Source organism: Protopterus annectens, chromosome 11.part0, assembly GCF_019279795.1.
Source record: "Protopterus annectens isolate FY-2018-M chromosome 11.part0, PAN1.0, whole genome shotgun sequence".
NCBI classification, from domain to species: Eukaryota; Metazoa; Chordata; order Ceratodontiformes; family Protopteridae; genus Protopterus; species Protopterus annectens.
The window spans coordinates 1,266,016,763-1,266,030,337 of record NC_056745.1 but is presented as its reverse complement, the minus strand read 5'-3'; the positions used below and the strand labels follow the sequence as shown (position 1 = coordinate 1,266,030,337).

General features: G+C 42.9%; 1 protein-coding gene across 1 annotated transcript in view; it reads right to left on the bottom strand.

The window, feature by feature from the left end:
* RBM28 (RNA binding motif protein 28) overlaps positions 1-13,575 on the bottom strand; it is a 1,154,212-nt gene that overhangs the window by 833,965 nt on the left and 306,672 nt on the right. The gene's annotated exons all lie outside the window — the stretch shown is intronic.

Genomic DNA, 13,575 nt, shown 5'->3' with positions numbered 1-13,575 from the left:
AAAGCACAAAACCTGACAATAGCGAACGGCCACGTAATCGAATTTTTCCCTAGGGAAAAAACTTACGCGGCCGTTCGCTAAAAACAAATAATTTAACACCATAAACAGGTGCCCCACACCCCCCTAACTAAATATACCAACTCTGAGATTGCACTATAGGGAAGGAAAGGACAACTCCGTGAAGTTGGCCAACTATCTCCTTGCCCTATGACATATTCATCGAATCGCTTAAATGCGATTCGATGAATATGTGTCGCTGTTTCCGTATTTGCTAAGAAGCCTTTTTGTGCTTCTAATATAGACTCATTCACTCTTCAGCCCCAAAAGATAAGTGGCTGACACAAAGTATGAGAAGGAATGGTGACTAAAATAAAGTACAGTTTTGTACCTACCATAAATGTAGATGTTCGAGGATTCCATTGCTGCAGTCCTTACTATTGGGTATAGTCCGCGTCCCAGTCGGCCCTCTACCAGTAGAGAGAGTTGACGCCGGGTCATTTTGGACTGACGCCAGTACGTCAGGTCATAACGCGCATGGACCGACGCCATATCTCAGTCTTTTTTTCCCAGATGTCAGAAGACCCTAAAAAGAGAGGGAATAAAAATACGCAAAACATGCACAAATATATATATACAATATAATAAAATAAATATATGTAAACTCACTGCAGCCACCTAAACACAGAGGGAAGGAGGGAGGTAATTGATTGCAAGCAGCAATCTCGAACATCTAACATCTACAGTAGGTACAAAAAAAACTGTACTTTCTTCGCTTTCCATTGCTGCAGTCTTTACTAATAGCAGAATCCCAAAGCAGAGGAAAGGGAGGCTGGCACATCACAAAGAGGCGCCAAAATGCCTAAATAATGCCTGCAAGACAGCTGTATGGCAAAACCAGCCCAGACTTAGAGTAAATGTAGGAAGGTGATACTGCTTAGAGAAAGTAAGCCTGAACTCAAAAGTAGCTGCTTCCAAAATTCTGAATGCTGCCCATGACCCTGAAGTGAATGCTGCCTAGTCCAGCTGGAATTTCTTTTCCATGATGGGAATAACAAAATGCAAATGCAAAAGCAATCCACCTAATAGTTTATGTTTTTTTGCAGCCTGTGAACTGAACTCAAAACAAACAAAACAAACAAACAGACTGCCTAAAATCTTATCTTAAATTTTGCTTAAATAATAATAGCAATTGAACATCTAGTGAAACCTTTTCCCCTTTATTTTGGGGTCTGCATAAAAAGTAGAGTAAATAAAAGTGGGAATAGTTTGGTTTAAGTCAAAACCACAACCAAACCACCTTAGATTAGTAAACGTAGGATTACAATGATATGATATCCTTATGGGAAATCAAAAGGCTCTACTAAGGGCCTGCAAAAGCTCAGACACCAACTCAGACACCCTAATTGCAGCAAGAAAAGCAGTCTCCATGACAAGTATTTAATTCAGCAGTCGCAGGCTCAAAGGTTGTAGAAGAGTAAGTTTTTCCTAACACAAAATTGAGATCCCACAGGAGTAGGAGCTCTACGGTCTTAGTCTATATGCCCTTCTGCCTTCAAAGAAACAAACTGAACAAAAAAAGGATGAACAAAACAATCACAATCATAGTGAGCTGAAATGCTGATGAAATGTAATGGAAGAAAAGGAAAGAAACTTGACAAATCCAATAACTCAGTAAGATAATGAAGAGCCACACTCAAATTAGTCAATCAATCTCAGGTTCTTGCTGTTACAAATAAAAATAAATTTTTTTTTTTTTTTCCTTCACCTTTTTCTTCGTTCTAGGTCTTCTAGCTACCATAATTAGTAAACTCATAAGTTGAGGAAAGACTCCTGGTGTTTTGATTTGAACAGAGAATATGCCAGGTGAAGGAGAGAATGGAGATGACATGGAGCAGATGATGGACAGACTGAGATAAAGGAGGAAGATGAGATAAGGAGATGGAAAGCTAAGGCCAATGAGAGGCCACCAGGTAACAGAGTAGGTGGAGGGCAATCAAAATCAAGAGATCAATCATCCTGGAATCATCATCCTCAGCCTGTCTTGTTTACTTCAAGGTGGTAGGCTTTGGAGAAAGAAAGAGGGAAAGGCATACACATGAAGGTTTTTCAAACTTTTCAAGCTGTCACTTTTCCAAGCATGTTGGTGCTGATCAGCAATACTGTGGTGGCTGATGTTTTGGCAGGGAAGCAGGGCTCCAGAATCTAAGTAATACCTGACTGTCCCGCTTCCCAATCTGATGTCCAAGATCCAAGAAGATCATTCCAGTCATGATCCATGATGCTTTTGTCATAACTCTGTGAGTTAAACCTGCTTCTGAGAGAAACTACAGAAAAGAGTTGTATACCTGCACGGCGCAGTGCTCTCTTAAAATCATTGCTTGCCCCTGCTTTGAGAGCCAGTAAATGTGAATGTTAAGAATTGTTGACCCCCCTGTTGTTGATTGTGTGTTGTTCCTGTGTGAATCAACACCTGCCCTGGAAGCAATGAATGCAAGAGCCATTGAAACTGCTGTGGACTGCCCTTCATGTTGACCTGTAGATCCTTGATGTTGTGTCTCCCCTGTATTGTCTTGTATCCACTTTCCACTCTAGATGGGCTTTAAGCCCCTGCCGTCATAAATGTCGCTAAAATCTGGTCTTCTGACTCAGCCACACCGGGTCCCTTCATTTCCCTGTTTGTCCTGGATGACGAGCCCACAACAAAAATTTGAGAAAATGTTTTTATATACAAATTGACATTGTGCTGTCCACAGTACAGTCCAGACAGCATTCCAGCTACCACTGCATTTTCCGCAACCAGGAGCATTAGCAGATTGGCAAGCCGCAGAAATAAAGATGCCATGAACCCTAATGCTTGAAACCTGCAGTTTTGCACGGGCTTGATACTGTAAAGGCCATCTGGGTTGCTGTATTCAGTCTCACACCCAGAAGGTTAAGAAGTTTGAGGACTCAGTCTCACACTTTGTTTAAGTACACAGAATACCTAGGCATCTAGAGACTACTTCACTGACTTTATTTCGTTGTAGAAATACTTCCATTTTAACATAACACTATAGCTTATATTTAGATTCCTTTCTTGATTCGAACTTCTTTCAGCCTGAAAAGCAAGGGCAGTCGTGCAAGCTTTCATTTAAGAAGTCTGGGCGTGAAAGATAAGCCAAAAGGGCAATGAAGACTCTGGGCGTAGAAGATAAGCCAGGGGGTATTAAGGATAATAATGAGAACTTCCAGTTCGAACCGTAAGTAGATACTTCCCAACTTATTTTTCCTTGTACATGAAGGTAAGCTTCCTTGAGAAGCTTCAAGAGATCTAAAGTTTCCTTCATCCAGCACATCTTGCACAGGGGTGGTAGTTAAGGGAGATAAATCAACAATGACTTATTGGTGTTGGAGAGATGTTGGTAAAATTCGGTCCCAGAATAAAATGGAGGATACCCGAACAGGCTTCCCTTGGTACCTAGGGCCCCTTTCTGATACAGGGACTGGCTTAATTTCCTTTTTCTGGAGGGAATGGAGAAACTTGCATCTTTTTGAAACGAGCTTGGGAGGAGGAACGCTCGTGGATCTGTGAGGAATGGGCATAGTGGAAAATAAAATTCAAAAGTGTGAATGTGATATTCTTTGAAAAGATGGTCTTCCCATCCCAAATCCCTCTTCCGATTGAAATTTGATAGCTGAAGGCAGGTCATTGGGTCTGTTCTTCTAGGACTTGCCCTGCCACAAAGGCAGGTCAGCTGTCAGGTGAACGGTAGGTGAAGGACCTTTGCCTCCTCACCAGAAGTCTGGAGCAGGTGAACTCCTCTGAGAAGGGCCTGAACCTAGGCTCCTGCCTCACCACCTATCAGAGACCCCCCTACCTAACTAGACCTACCCCCTTAAGCAGGCCCTTAAGCAGGATAGTTTCTACTTTTTCTACTAAATTTTGGAGGCTGCACCCTACAAAAAATCTTACAAAAATTCTGTCACTTCCATTTCTTTAAAACCATCCCTCCATTTTCTTCCTAAAGCTTTCATCAGACAACCACACACATCCAAACAGAAAGGTCAAATCCTTCTCTTAACATGCTCCTCCTCAGCATCACAGTGCCTCCACCAAACAGAACTAAGAACAGAACTGGTAGCTGCCTGTACAGAGGCTCGAGCCACATTGCACAATGCACAAACCACTTGTTCAGACTGTCATTAAACACATGAATAAGCAACTCACTCAATTCTCCGCCAATTACCTTCGTAGCCTCCACCTTAAGGAATCATGATAATTTTGATAGAGTTGTATATTTCTTTTTTTCAATTATCCAAGCATGGCAGCTCTGGATCAAGTATATTGGAAGAGTGGTACACTATCTTTCCCCTTCCTCTTCAAAGCTGGGAACAGGATTTTCAGTCACAGGCTTTAAACATAGGCCCTTGAGAAACAGCTTTAGTCCCCTGCAGGACTCCTAAAGGGGGTTCTGGGGGAGCCCCGGGCAACAAATACTTATGAGCTTATCAGGCAGGCTTACCTCAGGACTGGAGGCAAAGCTAACAGGGAAGCAGGGGGGCAACATTCAACCACTTCAAACCACATTCAACACAGGCTAAACTGGCCATCTGCTTAAGGCTGGGGCAAATGAAAAAAAAAGTGGCTGAAAAGAATCAATCCCAATCATCCACTTCCCATTTAAAATGCCCCCTCATGCTCCTGTGATTGAAAATGAGATCTCTGAAGGAGGAAAGCACTAGGAGGAGAATCATCTCCATTGAAATCCAGAATAAGTGAATCAGGTCTGCAAGTCTTCCGCTGAAGTCTCTGAAAGGAGAAGACTCCGTTTCATATATATCACCGTTCCACCCTAGGCCTACTCCGGGTCCACTGAGGGGCCCCTCTCCAGCAAATGGCATCCTCTGAGCTGAACTAGCTATGTTTCTAATAGAATTTTCAAAACGCCAGAGCTCTGCCCCACTGAACCTGAACTAGGCCTACCTCCCCCACTGAAGCTGAACTAGGCCTACCTCTCAGAGAAGTCACCAAGGAAAGTTCTGAAAGCAGCTGAGCATTAGGCAGAAAGGAAAGCTAGCCATAGGCCTACCCCTGCCCCTCAATAGAACTCTAAGTAAAAGGGGACCTGGCCGCTCCAAGGAAAAGACTGGAAAAATCTCTGGCTCCACGGAGTTTAAAGAACCGCTCGTCCGACTGCTAACTTCATCTTGAACGGGTTTTTGGCTGAACCATAACCCGGCATTTTACTCTTCCGCCGGAGCATCCTGGCGCAAACTGCACTGCAACGCCGCCTCTTCCTGGTGACGGGTATTTCTAAATTTTAACGCATTAAGCGCTAGCGTGGTAATACACAAGAAGCAAGACCGCCACAAATGCGACAAGGCTACTACAAGCATCTGTTTCCCAGTACAGTAATCCCTATTGGGTAAAAGTTTCACAAGAAATACCAGTAAACTTTTCTGTGCGCCGGGGCTACTGAACCAAGAAAACTAGGCGTCGGTCATGCGAAAGCGAAGAACATCTTACTCTCAACTGTACAATCCACATCCTCAGACATGCAAATGGCATTTTAGTCATGGCAGCCATAACGTCCAAAAATTGCAAGAGAGTCTGGAGCATAACTCACCACTCTGTCTTCATCTAGGCTGTCAAAGCTGTGGCTTGGGTCTTTCTGTGAAGAAATACCTGACACCCAACAATATCCAACTCTGTCCCAATAAAAGCAATCTGCTGAGAAAGGCTCAAAGAGAACTTCTACTTTATGGAGTCATCTCACAGTCTGCAACCACAAAGCACCCAAAGAAAGGACACCATTAGAATTCAATCATCTAGTTACAATGTATTCCCTGCAAAACAGCTAACATAATGACTAGCAGCACAGAAATTATTCTGCATACATTAAAGAAAGAAAACAAGTACATTCTTCCTGAAAGTGGTGCCCATTATGAGAAAACTAAAGGAATACCCTGCACACACCACACAGTGATGTGATAAAAAGCATCCATCCTGTCCCAGCAGTGATACTATCTGGGGGCTCTGACGTAGCTGGAGTACATCCCCTTGAAGACCCACTTTCCAAAACATGTATGAGATATGTGCTTGATGAAACTGCTAAGATACAAGCTGGGGAAAAGTTTTCCCATCTTCCTCTGAAAAAGTACACAGTGGAAGTAGATCTTTTACGTATAATTACATAAATACCCCCCCCCCCAGTTTCAGCCAGTATTTCTTTTTTTTTTTTTTTCAATTTCACTTAAATTCTCCTGAGGGAAGAGAGTGGGGTTCAACTATCTAGTGTCTAATTAAGGTAATGCACTTTTTTTAAAGCTGCAAGTACAGCAGATGTGCACACATTTGAGAAAACTCAGTTTGTTTTTATAGTCCTGATGCTCTTCCAAAGGAAGTAATTACAAACTCCACAAATATTTAATTTTTTTTTTTACACTTAACACATTTTGCTTATTTGGAAACAATCACAGTTTTGATGAAGATGTACTTGCAATTTAGTTAATCTTCAGTTCTCTGGCAGTGCTATATTTGTTGCAGCATAGTACAATCTCTATACATTGTTTTGTTACTCTATCAATATATCTTACCACAAATTATACATTCCTAGGGGATATGGGCCAGTTTAAATTTCCAAACTTTTACTGGTTCATTCTTATCTACAGAAATCCTAGGTGTTTAGTTGCTTATTTTGCCAAATGATTCTAATATTTGGTTACTTATAGCACAACCATGACTCTGATATCTGGTTACCTACACAGCACAAACCATGGAATAAATGCATCCATCTTTCATAACATAATGCTTATGCTATGCCTTTCCTTCCACTGAATCAGCTTTCCAAGCCAAGGTTTAATAAATTATTAAGTATTAGAAAACATTTCCAAAGTTTACTGAAGGAATTTAGTTCTGCTCAACCTATCATTCTCAATCCAAATGTTGCAATGGGAGGAACAAGTTGACTGTCATTAGTAGCCATACCCCAAATGCTTTAAAGCAGCAAACTAACTTTATCCTTATCAGCCATTACCATGACATGCCATTAGGACAGGTGACTAATATAAATATCAACACTCCTCCTATTTTTTATTTCCTTCCAGCAGACAGGATCAGACCGGTGTTTCACCCTTCCTACATACAAATGACCCATTTGCTCCTCCATCAAGGCAAGGGTCTTCTAAAATAGGCAACAGTCTTCTGGCCCATTCATTCCCATGTGAAGGTGACAGCTGGGTGCTTTGTCAGTAAGCTGGTTTGCAAATCTTGCAGACTACCTATTCCCCACCACCTTGTTAGCCTGCATGCTCCACGACTGCTGCTTTTCAGGAGATGCACGTGTGCTACTTTGCATGCATAACCTGAAAGCTAAGCACCTCACATGGACAAGCAGGGATCCTTGTTGCAAGCAATACACCTGCACTCCCTACAGCTGTCACCAATGCAGTGAGCCATGATGCCTCTCTCCTCCAGGATGGATGAGTTTGTATGAGCCACCCACTCACATCCTCCCCACCTGGTCCCCCAAGCACATGTCTCTCTAACTGAACAATGGTTATAATGGCATTATTCCACTGCACCACGGGGACAGAGGACTCCACACAATGTTTAACAACATGAAGCACAATAAAAATGAAATCCTGACATTTTATGAAACTTACGAAGTACTGTTTGCTATGCCACTAGATATGTAATGTAAATTCTTTTTTAATTTGATTTATAAAGACAGTCCCTTCTACTATTCCTACTGGAAAGGCCATGATCTTAGCCCCACAAGCAACAATTTGTAGATCAACCGTAGCAACTCTACTTTTCAGGTAGACGTTTTAAATATAATCAGTTTATGACATCTGTTTTTTTTTTCTAACCTCTCCGGCTTCTAGCAGATTAAAAGCTGACAATATATACATCTTTTAGCAATCTCCAATTGTTCAAAGCATACAGTCTCGAATTAGTATTAGAGCTACTAAGGATAATTTCAAATAGAATAAATTTACTTGGCAACAAGCTGTATTAAATGTTAATTTACATGGCAGCAATAAGAACCAATCTTCTTCTCTTTCGGCTGTTCCGGTTAGGGGTCGCCACAGCAGATCATCTGTTTCCACTTCCTCCTGTCCTCTGCATATTGCTCTGTCACACCAGCCGCCTGCATATCCTCTCTCACCATGTCCATAAACCTTATCTTAACCCTTCCTCTTTTCCTCTTACCTGGCAGCTCCATCCTTAGCATCCTTTTCCCAATATACCCATCATCCCTCCTCAGCACATGTCCAAACCAACAAAATCTTGCCTCTCTGACTTTGTATCCAAACCGTCCACCTGAAATGACCCTCTAATTTACCGATTCCTAATCCTGTCCATCCTTGTCACACCCAGTGCAAATCTTAACATCTTTATAGGTTCATAGGTAGGTACTAGGCCATTTGCCCGAAGGCATTTATAAGCCTACCTAGAGTGTGTCGGCTTTCGCCACCCCATTGATTAATTAACTGAGCCTCTGTCAAGCAGAGCCAATGAAATGATCCCAGGGGTGTACTTTCTGTTACCCATGCACTCGTCAAAGTTTCTCTTGAAGAGTGTTCGTGAGGAGCTCTGCTTAGTAGATAGGAATTTTGTTCCAAAGCATGGGGAGTCTCTGTGACAGGAATCTATCCCTCCAGCATGTTCTATTTATTGTTGTGGTGAGGTTTAGCTCACTAGAGCGCGTGGCTCGCAGTGACTTGGATTTCTTTAGGTGGAGCATGTCCATCAATTCTGAGTTGGACATGGCTTTGTAAGTCAGGCAGAGATCACCTCTGAGTAAGCGATATTCCACTGAGTCCAGCCGGAGTATTTTCAGTCGGTCTGCATAGGACATATGTTTGAGGCCAGTAATCCTCTTGGTGAGGTACTTTTGTGGTCTTTCCAACTGTTGAAGTATCTTATCAGGTACATCCCAAATGGGGCATTGTATTCTATGATGGGTCTGATGAGTAACGTGTAGAGGGGCACTATAACCTCTTTATTTCTAGATGCAAACCCTTTAGTAATTAGATGGGCCACATAGAAGGATTCCTAACTACTTTGGCAATATGATTGTCAAAGGAGAGATTACTATCTACCTGGGTCCCCAGATCTCTTATTACCTCTTCTGTATTAAGGGGGCTGCCACCTATGTGGTAATTCGTGGGTGTTTTGTTTTTCCCAAATGGGATGACTATGCATTTTTTGGCATTTAGCTTGACGCCATGACTTTGACACCAGGTGTCCATCTCAGTAAGGCCTTTTTGGAGGATGTCCGTGTCAGCCGGAGAGTCAATTATGGCTCCCAGTTTGCAGTCATCGGCAAACTTGGTTAGCCATAATCCTCCTGTGTTTGCCTGCACTTCTGAGAAGTATATGCCAAACAGAAGGGGTCCCAGGACCGAGCCTTGGAGGACACCACTTGTGACTGGTTTAGAGTCAGACCTGGAGCCTGCTAGTTTTACCGCGCGAGTTCTGTCTGTAAACCAGCTGGCAACTCATCTTGTGACGTAGGGGTTTATGCTCAGGCTGGTGAGTTTTTCTATAATACCTGAGTGAAGAATGGTGCCGAATGCCTTGGCGAGGTCAAGGTAGGCTGTGTGAACCACCTTTCCCTCGTCTATGGCCTTGGTGACTGTCTCAAAGAAGTCAACCAGGTTTAGTAGGCATGATCTGCCCTTAACAAAGCCGAACTGGGTCGGGTCAAGTGTTTGGAGTTTCCCAATGTCTTTTGTTAAGGAGTTTCATGATGATGCGCTCCATAGCCTTGCGGACCATGCTAGTCAGGCTTATGGAACGATAGTTACCAGGGTCAGTTGTGGCCCCTCCTTTGTGAAGCGGAATAACCATTGCTGTGCACCATTCTATGGGCACGTTAGCCTGTGGAGAGGCTGAGGTTGAACAGTGTGTGTTTAAGTGGAGGGTTAGTTCATTCTGTAGTTTGTGCAAAACGCATCCTGGGACACCATCTGGCCCCACTGACGCTATGTTTTTGGCTTTTGAAAGGGCTGTTTTTACCTGTCTGTGATTTCTGGGACACTACACTTTTCCAGTACTGTTGTGGGCCCTTTTGGAGGTGAGAGGGGGGTGAAGTTTGCACTGAATCTATCTGCCAGGATGTTGGCAATATCAGTAGGTTCAGTATATTTTTGTGCTATTTTGCACTAGCTCAGAGCATATCTGTGAGTTGCCACTTAGATTCTTGACATAGCTAAAGAAGGCTTTGGGGTTATCTTTTGAATCCTTGGCTATTTTTCTTTCGAAGTTAGCCTTGGATGATTTTATGAGGGACCTTAGTTTCTTACGGATACTGATCAGGGATGTCTTTCCTTCTTGGGATTTACTTTTTTTCTGAACTAGTTTCCTCCTTTTATTGTATAACCTGTTTATGGCAGGGGTCCGAGTGAGTCTTGCTTTTGCTAGGGATGGCACAATCCATGCATCCTTGTAGGTGCACATAGAGTGCATTTGTAAAGGATTCTGCATCTTGGGCAGCATTATCCTTCAGCGTGGGGGCTGTGAAACTTACCACCTCTGTCTTAAGTAAGGTGAAGTTTGCTTTAGAAAAGATTTTCACTGTGGTTTCCTTTGTTGGGGGAGGTGGTGGGGTGTGGACATCCGGAGTGATTAGTTTATGGTCTGACCTAACCAGTGACAGGTTGACCTCTGATGCGGAACACCTGTTGCCCATGTTGGTGATGACCAGGTCTAATATGTTTTCACCTCTGGTAGGGGAGTTTACCAGCTGATCCAGGGCGTTTGAGTTGATAAATTCCAAAAAGCGCTGAGCCTGGGAGTTTGTACTCAAGTAGTTTTCCCAGTTAATGGTAGGGTAATTGAAATCACCCAATATCAGGGTGTTCAGTAGGACCTTCATGTCTTCCAGTGTCTCCAGAAAGACAGAGTGGTGGTTCTGGGTCATGGAGGGTGTTCTGTAGCAGGACACAATTTGCACTGCAGATTTTCCCGATGTTAGTTGCACATGGGTGATCTTAGAGGTATCATGCTGTGCCACTAACCTGGAGGTGTAGGTATCCTTTACGAATATGGATACACCCCCTCCTTTTTTGTTTCGGTCCGTGTTCTTTGGCCGAAATGTGTGGTATGAGTTGTAGCCCGGTGGTGCTGGAGTGCTCTCTAGAGCCTTGAGCCAAGTTTCAGTTACTGCACAGATGTCTACGTTCTCCGTACTGAGGAGCACTTCAAGTGCATGCATTTTGAGATTTAAACTCCTGGCGTGGAATAGTATAACCCTCATTTTTTTTATTTGGGCTGTTTACGGAGGTGGGTCTGACTTTTGAGCCTTGCCTAAAAAAGGGAAAATGGGGGCAGCAAGAGCCTTGGCCAGTATTCGAAAGCCTAGGGGTGACAGGTGCGGTATGTTATTTCGCATTGAGGCTGCTGTGGTCGCGGCACACTGATTTTTTTTGTTGTATGTGTCTTCTGGTTTGTGATGGGAGGAGCAGGTTGTTCGTGTGTCTGCTTTGGAGCTCAGAGATGCTTTTTTTTTTTTTTATTATTCAGAGTATGATTTATGTTATTTATGTATTTATGTGTATTTTTAGTAGGTCTATGGGTGCAAGTGTTAACCTTCTCCTCGTGACTGTCTGTTCCAGTCTTGGGTGGAGAGACCTTAGCCTCCAGTTTGGCTGTATAATTGCATCTCTTGCATATGTTAGAGTTTTGTGGTAGGAGGAGAGGGTTGTCTGTGTACATGAGGCAGTTGTAACATTGCCTCAGGATACCCAGGTTCACCAGCTGGACTGGAGAGTACACCTGAAGTTGCCCTTTGGTCATGCCTGAATAGTAGGGTGAGCTGCTTAGTCGCTTGGTTGGTGAGGGGTGGATAAAGAGCCTTGCCCTGCTGGGCAATCAAGTGTTGGGGTATATTAGTGCTTGCTATTAGGTCTGAGCAAGTGCTGGACTGTTGGATGCTTATCGAGTGCTTAGGCTGAGAGACTAGTTTCAAGGGAAAAACTGAAGAGGAGGCTTAGTGGAGCCGGGAATAATTTAACCGGTGCTGCCCGGCCTGCAAAACCATGCAAATGCGTTTTTTACACTGCTAACTTCTGGACTGGAACCGCTCCTCCAGGGACAGATGGCTGCTCAAAGTTCCCCTCTCTCACAGGTGAACAGAGAAACTTCCCTCTATCCAAGTAAGGTATGGGCAACTCAGAAACTTGTAACACAGCCCTGAATTCAGCACTAGCTTGAAAACTGGACTATACTAGCTTAGAAGGGTGGGAAACAAGGAATGTTTTTGTTTTTTTTTTTTTGAAAAGATAAGGCAAAAACAATAAAAAGTACACTTAAAACAGCTTATAATGACTACAAGTGATCAGAAAAGGCTATTGTACTTTAGTGTGTAGCCTACAATACTTAAACAAATTATTTAAACAAAAAACGACTTTTTTAAAAGTGCAGGCAGTCAAATAAGAACAATATGTGAAAAAAAAACAAACAAACTTTTAAATCATAATAAACGCTGGAAAATCAGCGTTTAGGCAGAAAACAGTTAAGTACAGCAAGAAAATACAGAAAACGGATACTTAATCACTCCAAAGACTCTCTTTTAAGCTAGAAGGCTTGCATCAGTTTAAGGCTTTCTAGTGCTTTCCATTAGGTTAATTACAGGAACGATGGGAAACAAGCGCAGATGTGGTCTTTTAAAACAGAAAGTTGAAAGAGATGGACAGCTTCCCAAATGATCAATAAACTACAATTCCTGGGCCAGAACCACTCCTCTTGTGGTAGATAGGCTACCTAGTGCTTACCACTCTCACTGATAAGCTAGAAGGCTTCCCTCCAACACAGAAAGTCTTGTGGGGCTCAGAAGCTTACTAACAGTCCTGGATACAGCAACTATGTATCTGGAACTAGGCTAGTTACAGGAAAGGAGGGGAAACAAGCGCAAGGGTGGCTTTTAAACCAGAAAGTTGAAAGAGATGGGAAAAAACTGCCCAAATGGTCAGTAGCTACAATTTCTGGGCCAGGAACCAGTCCTCTTGTGGTAGATAGGCTACCTAATGCTTACCACCCCACTGATAAGCTAGAAGGCTTCCCTCCAACACAGAAAGGCTTGAGGGGCTCAGAAGCTTACAAAGAGTCCTGGATACAGCATATCTGTACCTGGACTAGACTAGTTACAGGAAAGGCGGGGAACAAGCACAAACACAGGCTTTTAAGCCAACAAGTTGAAAGAGATGGAAAACTGCCCAACTCTTCCTTAACTCTGCCACTTCCAGCTCTAACTCCTGCCTTTTTGTCAATGCCACCATCTCTAACCCATACAACATTAGCTGGTCTCACTACCCTCTTGTAGACCATCCCTTTCACTCTTACCAGTACCAGTCTGTCACAAATGACTCCTGACACTCTTCTCTACCCATTCCACTGGCAATAAGAACCAATAAGTTTCACAATTTCATTACTGTAAATATTACCTATTTGATGAAATAGGTCTCCTTTCACAACGGATAATTTAAAATGTTTCCCCTTCTTCATAAAAATACCTTAATGCATAAATGTTTTTTAATAAATATAAGAACAAGCATGATGACTGGAAAAGTATTTAGAAAAATGGTAGT